Consider the following 11653-nt stretch of genomic DNA (forward strand, 5'->3'; position numbering starts at 1 on the left):
ACACCAAACAATGTAACTGAATGTACAGTATAGACGCTTGCACGCCAATACTTCTACGCTCTAGAGGTTGGAATTAGCAACTTCCGCTGTTAAAATAAAGATGGGAGGACTTAAGGCACAAAGCATTGTGGGAAAAGTAGTAGTATGTTGAGGCCTCGGGTGACAATGTGACTTATAGGCACGGAAAAGATTTCCATCTCAGAGAAGGAAGACTTTAGATAATTCCAATGAGCCAATAAGTTGATGTTTAGGATATGGCTGGATGTGGTCAGGTGACATGGCCAATGAATCCATCCTATTACAATCTTTGCATTTGATTCTCGGGATGATGCAGTGATGAGTTAAAGGGTGCAATCAATATATCCAAAGGTTCCTTAGGTATGAACCAATATAGATCCCGGGAGATTTCAACATGTTGCTGGTTCAGGTCCTCAGTGTACTGTGCTCTCATGGTGATCCTGCAGCTTGTGGGTACAGTGCACTGTGTTTCTCAAGAGCTGTATTCAGGCAGACCAACGTGCAGCCCCCTTCCTCTTCTCCCTCTGGTCCCCTTGCTGGCACTGGCTATTCTATGTTGTGGAGTCTTCATCTTCATGAGCAGACATCAGGGGAGGAGTTGAGGGTACAATGGCCGCATTATACCATGGGCTTCCAAGGAATGTCGTGTTCATCCACTGTCCTGCCTTATAGAATTACATTTACACTCAGCAGGATGAATGCACTCTTATGTATAGTAGTCAGGACTGTAAATATTGTAAATACGGAGGACTTAGTGATATGTACAAATGAGCACTTACTAGGGGCGAGCAGAATTGAGAGTTTTCAGGGAACCAGGCTTTAAATGACTCTCAAAAATGATCTCTCTTTTTTTATTATTACTATTAATATTATTATTATTATTACTATTATTATTTAAAGTGTAAAAAAGTAAAAACCTAAAGCAACAGAACACAAGTAATGATCAAAAAGAAAACAAAAACATGAATACAAACAACACTACAAGAATGTATTATTATTGTTGTTGTTATTATTATTATTTTATTATTTACATTTTATTATTTACAGCGTTATTATTATAACTGAGAGAACAGTTACAATATGGAGGGAGAGAGAACAGTACTATATGGAGGGAGGGAGAACAGTTACTATATGGAGGGAGAGAGAACAGTTACTATATGGAGGGAGGGAGAACAGTTACAATATGGAGGGAGAGAGAACAGTTACTATATGGAGGGAGAGAGAACAGTTACAATATGGAGGGAGAGAGAACAGTTACTATATGGAGGGAGGGAGAACAGTTACAATATGGAGGGAGGGAGAACAGTTACTATATGGAGGGAGGGAGAACAGTTACAATCTAATTGAAGACAAGGGGGTTAGGAGGACCCCGCCCATGAGAGCTTACACTCTGAAATAATAATGAACCAAACAACACCCCCTTTGTACAGCACACAGGTGATCACTTACCTTTGTACATTACACAGGTGATAACTTACCTTTGTACATTACACAGGGGATCACTTACCTTTGTACAGCACACAGGTGAACACTTACCTTTGTACATTACACAGGTGATAACTTACCTTTGTACAGCACACAGGTGAACACTTATCTTTGTACATTACACAGGTGATAACTTACCTTTGTACAGCACACATGTGAGCAATTACCTTTGTACAGCACACAGGCGAGCACTTACCTTTGTACAGCACACAAATGAGCACTTACCTTTGTACTGCACACACATGAGCACTTACCTTTGTACAGCACACAAATTAGCACTTACCTTTGTACTGCACACATGTGAGCACTTACCTTTGTATAGCACACATGTGGACACTTACCTTCGTACAGCACACAAATGAGCACTTACCTTTGTACATTACACAGGTGAACCCTTACCTTTGTACAGCACACCGGTGAGCACTTACCTTTGTACAGCACACAGGTGAGCACTTATCTTCGTACAGCACACAAATGAGCACTTACCTTTGTACAGCACACAGGTGAGCACTTACCTTTGTACAGCACACAAATGAGCACTTACCTTTGTACATTACACAGGTGAACCCTTACCTTTGTACAGCACACCGGTGAGCACTTACCTTTGTACAGCACACAGGTGAGCACTTATCTTCGTACAGCACAAAAATGAGCACTTACCTTTGTACATTACACAGGTGAACCCTTACCTTTGTACAGCACACAGGTGAGCACTTACCTTTGTACAGCACACCGGTGAGCACTTACCTTTGTACAGCACACATGTGAGCACTTACCTTTGTATAGCACACATGTGAACACTTACCTTTGTACAGCACACATGTGAGCACTTACCTTTGTACAGCACACAGGTGAGCACTTACCTTTGTACAGCACACCTGTGAGCACTTACCTTTGTACAGCACACAAATGAGCACTTACCTTTGTACATTACACAGGTGAACCCTTACCTTTGTACAGCACACAGGTGAGCACTTACCTTCGTACAGCACACAAATGAGCACTTACCTTTGTACATTACACAGGTGAACCCTTACCTTTGTACAGCACACAGGTGAGCACTTACCTTTGTACAGCACACATGTGAGCACTTACCTTTGTACATTACACAGGTGAACCCTTACCTTTGTACATTACACAGGTGAACCCTTACCTTTGTACAGCACACAGGTGAACCCTTACCTTTGTACAGCACACAGGTGAACCCTTACCTTTGTACATTACACAGGTGAACCCTTACCTTTGTACATTACACAGGTGAACCCTTACCTTTGTACAGCACACAGGTGAACCCTTACCTTTGTACATTACACAGGTGAACCCTTACCTTTGTACATTATGCAGGTGAACACTTACCTTTGCACAGCACACAGGTGAGCACTTACCTTTGTACATTACACAGGTGAACCCTTACCTTTGTACATTACACAGGTGAACCCTTACCTTTGTACAGCACACAGGTGAACCCTTACCTTTGTACAGCACACAGGTGAACCCTTACCTTTGTACAGCACACAGGTGGGCACTCACCGTTGTACAGTATACACGTGAGCACTTTCCTTTGCATAGTAGACAGGTGAACACTTACCTGTGTACAGTATACAGGTGAGCACTTACCTGTGCACACTACACAGGCGAACACTTACATTTGAACAGTATGCAGGTGAACACTTACCCGTGCGTAGTACACCAGCAAACACTTACCTCTTTATAGCATACAGGTGATACATGGGGGCACTTACCTTTATGCAGTGTACATGTGATTACTTACCGGTGTGTACTACATAGGTGATAATGCCCTCTGCTTGTATGAGGCTCTTGAGAAGAATACTGAGGCAGGGTGCTGTGATGTTTTCAGAGCACCCTGCTGGCTCCTCCCTTACATGTGTTCTCCTTTAGAAGGCCATCACAGTCCTGATACATGTTCTCCCTTAGAAGGCCCTCACAGTCCTGATACATGTTCTCCATTAGAAGGCCCTCTCAGTCCTGATACATGTTCTCCCTTAGAAGGCCGTCACAGTCCTGATACATGTTCTCCTTTAGAAGGCCATCACAGTCCTGATACATGTTCTCCCTTAGAAGGCCCTCTCAGTCCTGATACATGTTCTCCCTTAGAAGGCCCTCTCAGTTCTGATACATGTTCTCCCTTAGAAGGCCCTCTCAGTCCTGGTACATGTTCTATCTTAGAAGGCCATCACAGTCCTGATACATGTTCTCCCTTAGAAGGCCGTCACAGTCCTGGTACATGTTCTATCTTAGAAGGCCCTCTCAGTCCTGATACATGTTCTCCCTTAGAAGGCCCTCTCAGTTCTGATACATGTTCTCCCTTAGAAGGCCCTCTCAGTCCTGGTACATGTTCTATCTTAGAAGGCCATCACAGTCCTGATACATGTTCTCCCTTAGAAGGCCGTCACAGTCCTGATACATGTTCTCCCTTAGAAGGCCCTCACAGTCCTGATACATGTTCTCCCTTAGAAGGCCCTCACAGTCCTGATACATGTTCTCCTTTAGAAGGCCATCACAGTCCTGATACATGTTCTATCTTAGAAGGCCCTCACAGTCCTGATACATGTTCTCCCTTAGAAGGCCCTCACAGTCCTGATACATGTTCTATCTTAGTGAGCCCTGATGAAGGGGGTATACCAGGGGCATCCCGAGGCCAGTTGTCACCCGAAGCGGTTATCGGGTGACACCTCGCTGTGAAGTCACCACGCATGCGCGTGATGTCACCACGTCTGTGTGTGATGAGGTCATTGCGCATGCGCGGCGATCTTATTGATACCTGCTGGCGGCCATCTTGGTGATGGACGCCGGCAGAGAGAGGAGGGGACAGTCACCCAGCGGGATAAGGTATGCCGCCGGGTCCCCTCCTCTTTCCCGAAACTGTCGGGCGCTCGGTCCCTGACCGAGTGCCCGACGTTTCAGAGGGGGGTGACACCAAAAGGACTGTCAGTCATTTTGGTGTCACACCTCCAATGGTGTCACCCAGGTGCGGGCTGCACCCCCGCACCCCCCTTGGGTTTTACATACAAGTGTCCAAAATACGTTGGCAATTTCTATTATGTCCCCTCAACCCCATACTGAATAAAAATATATCTGAGCTATTAAAACACTTCAATTCACAATCCTCCATATGTAATGATATCACTGACCCCTTTCAACGCATTTCGTCACCTAAACATGCACATGTGACCTAAACGCTAGTGCATGTTTATGGAGAGGCCATTCTTAATAAAAGGGTATTACTCTCTTGGGTGGTTGCTATTCTTGTGCAGTAATAACGCTGCAGAACATTGCGCAGACGCGTTCTCCTCATCTGTGCACAATGCAGATCGGCACCATGTGTCTACATGAGAACATGAATATGCTGCTGTGCCAGACTCCCATCTCCCCTCCATGCGAGGAATATCCGTCACTCCTGACTGTGCTATCATAACACTGTGCTGTGTGGGATTTCTGCAATCTCTCTGCTCTGCAGGCTGTGTGTAGAGCTGGAAGGAGGCGAGGGATCAGCCGGAGACAAGGAAGCACATTGCTGTGGTGTAGGCTGCCTGTGCTGAGAACAACAGGCAGGGAGCTGACAGACACAAGACTTCCCTACTGCTCTGCGGCTCCTCTGGAAGGTGTTTTCTTTACATTTAAACGTCCCCTTGGAAATAATAGCGACGATTGTATCATCTATATTTTATCCAGCCCTTCTCCACCTTTCTTCAGTCAGGGCACCCTTCAGAAGTTTGCAGAATCTTGAGGTACCCCAGTCTAAAAGGTAATAATTGTAAATGTGTAAGAAGCGTGGCCCCTGCAAATCCATGCCAGAAAGTAATCCCAGATAGGGGTCTGGTATGGATTTTAAGAGGGGCCCCACACTAAAGCAAAAGAAAATGGGATTACACTTTACATCAGAGTCCCCCTTTCAAATTAAGTGTCCTCTTCACATCAGAGCCCCCCTTTCGCATCAGAATCACTCCTTTTACATCAAAGTCCCCCTTTACAGTAGGAGCCTACTTCACATCAGGAGCCCCCCTTCACTTCAGAGCCATCTCTTGTAACATCATTATCCCCTCTTTCACATCAGAATCCCCCTTCAAATCAGGAGCCACCCGTTCACAACAGAGCCCCCTTCAAATCAGGAGACCTCCTTAACATCAGAACCCCCTTTTACATAAGAGTCCCTCTTTCACATTAGAGTCCCCCTGTACATTGGGAGCCCTCTTCAAATCAGGAGCCTGCTGCTTTCACATCAGAGCCTCCCCTTCAAATCAGGAGCATCCCTTTAAATCAGAACCCCCCTTTCAAATCAGTAGCCCTCCATTTATATTAGGATCCCCCTCCTTTCACATTAGAGTCCTCAGTCCCTTCTTCACATCAGAGTACTCAGTCCATACTAAACCAGGCATCCTGTAGTATCTTAGCCCTCTGGGCCCCCAGCATCTGCCACATGCTGAGACCTAGACCAGGCATCCTATAGTATCTTAGGCCACTGGGCCCCCAGCATCTGCCACATGCTGAGGCCTAGACCAGGCATCCTATAGGCAGAGCCCCAGAAAAAGTTCTGGAAGGTGTCCCCAAACATTTATCACCTTCCTCCAGCCATACCTCTGAGTCAGCCTGCTCAGATATATACTAATATTAGTAGCGACATAGCAGAGGGAGCTACAGGTATATATATATTTAGAAAAATTACAGCACCCCATTTAATTGAGGTATGTGTTCATTAAAAAAACACTTAAAATGCTGACATTAGGTAACAAATAATGCAAAGGCCCCTCTTGCTCTCCCCAATACATTATTCAGAAATGTAGACCCCGGATCAGAAGCTTGCATTACGTCAGCTGGCAGACCCTCAAGACTACGGCTTTGTTTACAATGGTTTCCCGGAGTGGCTGGGTGCGGAACTTCACAAGGGCAACATATAGCCAGTAGCAATCTATGTAAATGCATTGTGATTTGTGTGAATTAAAACAACTCCTTTTATGACCATAGATCTTTTTTAATTCAAAAAGTGAAAAAAAAAGCCAGGTCATCATCGTAACTATTAGTGTCAACCTCCCCAATTAGGTGGTGTCTATGGTTTTCATGCGCCAGATGCAAACAATACACAGATACTTGGAGATAGGACAGAAATTGAACAGACACCTGGGACACACAGGGATACGCCTGTTGAGGACTGTGATTAGGCAATCAGCACACTGAGATTTATGGAAACGCTGAGGGAATATAAATAACCAGAGGAGATGTTTGTTAATTGTATAAAGTTCTTGGAAACACAAAGCTTTTGGACACACAGAGGCTTGAAGTATCACAGTCTGAAGATGTGGCATTATTTCTCTCTCCTCAGCTTGTTTCTCCTTCAAGGGAGAGGCCATCAGACTTTCAGGGATGTCCCCTTAAACCTGGAAAACGCTGGCACCTGTACAGACTCATGCCACCCTCATGACTGTGCCGATGTGTATGCCCAGGGTTTCAAGTCTAATGGCGTCTATCTCATATATCCTGCTGGCCCTTTGTTTAGTCCAATGCCGGTGTTTTGTGACATGACCAGTGAAGGAGGACCTTGGACGGTGATCCAGAAGAGGTTTGACGGAAGTGTAAACTTTTTCCGAGGTTGGGCAGACTATAAGGCTGGGTTTGGACAAGCCAATGGAGAACACTGGTTTGGCTTGCAGAACATTCATCACCTTATCCGTCACAAGCCGCAACGCCTAAGAATTGACTTGGAAGATTTTGAGAAAGACCAACGATTTGTGACGTACAGTAACTTCTCCCTCTCTCCTTTTGCAATATCTCCTGAAGAGGACGGTTACAGGCTCTATGTTGATGGATTTGAAGAAGGGGATCCTGGTAAACCTGCAGGAGACTGTTTTTCGGGTTTGTCTGGGGTACCATTCTCCACATATGATTATGATAGAGACGCATACATTGGGAACTGTGCTAAGGCCCACCATGGAGCTTTCTGGTACTCCCAGTGTCACAATGCTAATCTTAATGGAAAATACCTGAGGGGCTCCAACAAGCAGTATGAAACTGGGATGGTGTGGTCTTTTTGGAGAGGACCCTATTATTCCCTAAAGAGGAGCGAGATGAAGATAGCTCCATCACAGTCTCCCTCACGCGACAGCCAAGATGTCTGATATGGCATTGATATTAGACGATTATTAGAGTCTACAAGTATATATTCTTTAGAAATTAATGGAACAAAAATAACCTATCACTGCTTTGTAATAATGATAGGTGGTACTTAACCATACTCTTTTAAAAGTGATTGTAATTAATCAAGAACATATTGTATTACTAGTTGTGTAGATCTAAACATGACTTTGTACTCAGTGCCTGAAAACATAAAATAAAATGTTTTATTGCAGAAATAAATGGAGTCATTAATTGAATTAATTAATTGATTGGTCTGAATGCTGCAAATGCAGTGGGTAAAACCTAACTCGAGACAAAAATAGCTTTTCATATCAGATACAGCAGGCTTAGGCAACCTTGGCCCTCCAGCTATGGTGGAACTACAAATCCTGTCATGCTTCTGCCTCTGGGAACCATGCCTGTGGATGTCAAGTCTTGCAATACCTCAGGGGACTTGTAGTTTCACCACAGCTGGAGTGCTGAGGTTGCCTATCCCTGGGATAGAGTCTGGATAGAGTGGGAAAAAGTTACCATTTCTGCCAGGTGTTTATTTCTGTCTATGACCCCTGTGGGGAGAATTTCTATCCCTCTGACACCGCTACAAGAATTGAGGGGGTGCCATTGTCACCAGAATAGGAAGGCATAGACAGGAATACAAATATTGTCAAAAGTTCTAATCCTTGCACATCCTACTAAGAATGTGTTTTGCTTTGTCTGTGTCCCTATGGGGAGACTTACCATTACTTCCTGTCCCTACACAAAGTTGTTAGGGAAGGAGCGAAGCCCCCCTGTTTGCTGGATTGGAACCCAATAGCAGGGAACAATCCCAGAAGGAGAGTCCAGGCTGAGGTGCAAGAAAGGATAATCCAAAATGCGTTGTCAGAGTACAGTCCGGGTCGAGGCAGGCAGCGCGTATCATAAATGGTGAGGCAAGCCATGGGTCGATAACCAAGAGATCCGAATAGCAGGGAAGGGAGGCAGGAAACAGGAAATGAGGCGTTGTAGCTGCTTTGGGAATGGCAGAATAACTCAGCAACAAGTCTTGGCTCTGGCTGGAATTTAAACCCAGCAGGGGCCAGCGACGCCCCCGTTGTCGGGGCAACCAGGAAGCCACAGGTCCCTGCGAACCAATGGGACGGCTGGGAGAGAGCCCAGATAGCAAGAAATGGTGCTGCAAGTTTGAAAAAGACTTGCTAAACTATTGCAGACTTGCCAAGCTTCACAATTTTGTTGCACAATTACAGCAAGTCTGCATTGCAAGTCTCCAGACCAGCGAGCTTGCAGAGCTCTTGCTAAGACCTGCAGGACTCTTGCTGTAGACTTGCCGAGCAAATTTGCTACAAATTCAAAAAGTGTCAACTAGAACTTGTGCTGCAAGTATTCTGCAAGTCTACAACTTGCCAGGAATATGTGCAGCAAGTTAACAAAATTACAATTTAACCCTGACACAAGTTTGTGGCAAGTTATCCTTGCTATCTGGGAAGGAGTGCTCGCAAGGCCCTTCCCGGCAATGAACAGCACCCGAAGCGACTAAGAAGCCACGGTAGTGCCACATGCGCATGTCAAGCATGCATGTCCTGCATGCGCTCATGTGCACACCTGCAGCATGCCGCCGGGCACCAATTCACCCCAAGAAGGACCCTATCTCCGTCGCACCCGCCGGACCCCAGGTAAGAGGGCACCCCTGGTCCCACGACAGAATTATAGAAAAATCTCCCTAAGGACATAAACAGTAATTCAAACCTGAAGAAGGCTCTAAACCTTTACAGATCGATCCAGAATGAATTCAACCTATTTGGTTATGGCCTTTAACGGATGTGAGTACAGTCATGGCATATATGTGTCCACGAGTGACTAGTATCTGTTTGCTAGTGTGTGCATGTGTATAAGAGAGTTTTGTTAATCCTTAATGGTCTTTTTAGTTATATCTAAGTAGATCCTTAATGGTCTGTTTAGTTATATCTAAGTGGATGTAGTCACTATTAATGGTCTGTTGAGTTATTTTGATTTGTGTTATATCATGGTCTGTTGATTATATGCAAGTAGATCCTTAAAGGTCTGTTGAGTTATATCTGAGTAGATACAGTCACTAATCTGGTTTTCTGCACCTAGGTTCCTGGCTCCAGACAGCAATTTATCATTGTCCTTGAAGAAAAAGTGAGACTCGGTGGTAGAGGGTTAGCTGTGCCAGATCCTCTACAGGAAAAATATGGCCACTAGAAACCAAGAGGTATAAGAAGCCCAAGGGTTTATTAGATCCACCAGATTCACTCCATGAATGAACAAACCTTTAAAGTAGATGTAATCCTTAATTGAATGACATTCAGTAATGCATAACAGGGGTAATTCAAACCAGAAGTGGGGCAGCGACAACTGTGCAAGGAGAACATAAAATGCGCAACCTGTCAGGCTGTATCCAGCGACTGACAAGTTATGCAAAATGTCTTGAACAGGAAGGGGTGGGACAAAATATAATTTCAGGGGCATTTGCAACATCTCCTACACAATATTAGCTGTTGCTCTCTGCTGACTACCTCTTCTGGGGTTTTGTCCCTTGGTTACATCTTTGGCTGAACTACTAGTCTTTAATTACAACCCTGTTCATTGTTTATCCTGCACACACAGCAGGAGCACCTAACTACCTTAAGCAAGTCGCTTTGTCACCATAACTGGCTGGTGTTAAAAACGACATTCCTCTACTGCTTTAATTGTTACCCAGCTTGTACAGATCAGCAATCAGGAGATGAAAGGGAGAGATATGGGCCTGTTTCGGCAAAGCCCTTTAAGTTGTCTGGGGCATATCTTTGGCATCCCATCTAGAGGTCTAAATGAGAAGATTGAGAGCAATGGACAGCATTGTATAATTGCAGCCCTCTATCTCTGTGAAAAAAAGCAGAGGGGAGTGAGGAAGTCTACTAAAAAAAGCATTTTGTATGTTCAGGAAAATCTCTGCTTGGTGTTTTAGGAAATTGGGGATCATACCTATGGACCCGGTCAACGGACAATAGACTTCCCAGCCACAAATCCCATTAGCGTTTGTTTGTGGTGGATGCAAAGGCATTGAACCTTTGTCCTGTCATCACCAGGATACCAGCTGTAGAATGTGCTCTGCTTTAGGGGGCCACCTTGGGTTCCTGAATAGATGTTAGATTAGGTGTCTTGCCTCCTTATTGTGAGTATTGGTTGCCAAAAAGATTATTTCAGTAAGATACCCACCACTACTTTGAAAACTGCTGCCCTTAAGTGCACTTTTCCTTGACTATGGGGTCACCAGTTTCAAAAAATCTAGCACCAAGGGGGTCGCAGAAAATATACACATCCTACTTATAGAGAGTAGTGCATGGCCCCAAATGACTTGGTGTGTGATGTAATGATTACATCGCCGCTTTACATTGGCACCACTAGTAAAGACGTAATCACCAAAGGGCCCCTGTGCGCGTACAACTGCTTCCCAAGTAGAATTACCTAATTACGATAGAATAGATAAGATAGATAGATAGATAGATAGATAGATAGATAGATAGATAGATAGATAGATAGATAGATATGAAAGAGTAGTCACTGCAATACTCTGATCTCTTTCTTCCACGTTGGCCAGGCAGGGTGTCCAATTGGATATTACAAATCAGGAGAAAAATCTGGGTATCATTAGAAATGTCTCCTGATTCTCAACTGCCCTAGAAGTGAGTCATGCCCAGCAGGTGGAACTCAGCACTGGCTTTACCACTATCTATTATAAACAGGATCCTAAGTCCCAGAGGGCTCTTGTGTATTGTCTGCACTAATGGTAGGTCCACCCGTGTTGCCAATACCTTATGCAAGATCAATTTTCTATTAGAGTGATAGTATGTTTTCTATTAGAGTGATTTACCAGGCCTTATAGCACACTACGTTGCTGTGTGGAAGCGGCCATCTCGCTGGGAGAGCAGGCCTTGGCTTCTGCATGTCAGAGCTGTCTAGTTTCTGGTGATCTGATAACTGGTATGGCTATAATCAGGCAGCAGAGGCTCAGAAAGCACCC

At 44.7% G+C, this 11653-nt stretch overlaps 1 pseudogene; it reads left to right on the forward strand.

Moving 5' to 3' along the window:
- LOC108783993 overlaps nucleotides 1-7704 on the forward strand; it is an 8026-nt pseudogene extending 322 nt beyond the window's left edge.
- Nucleotides 7705-11653: the final 3949 nt, after the last annotated feature.

Source organism: Nanorana parkeri, unplaced genomic scaffold (assembly GCF_000935625.1).
Source record: "Nanorana parkeri isolate BGI_ZX_2015 unplaced genomic scaffold, ASM93562v1 scaffold96, whole genome shotgun sequence".
In the NCBI taxonomy this organism is placed as follows: Eukaryota; Metazoa; Chordata; class Amphibia; order Anura; family Dicroglossidae; genus Nanorana; species Nanorana parkeri.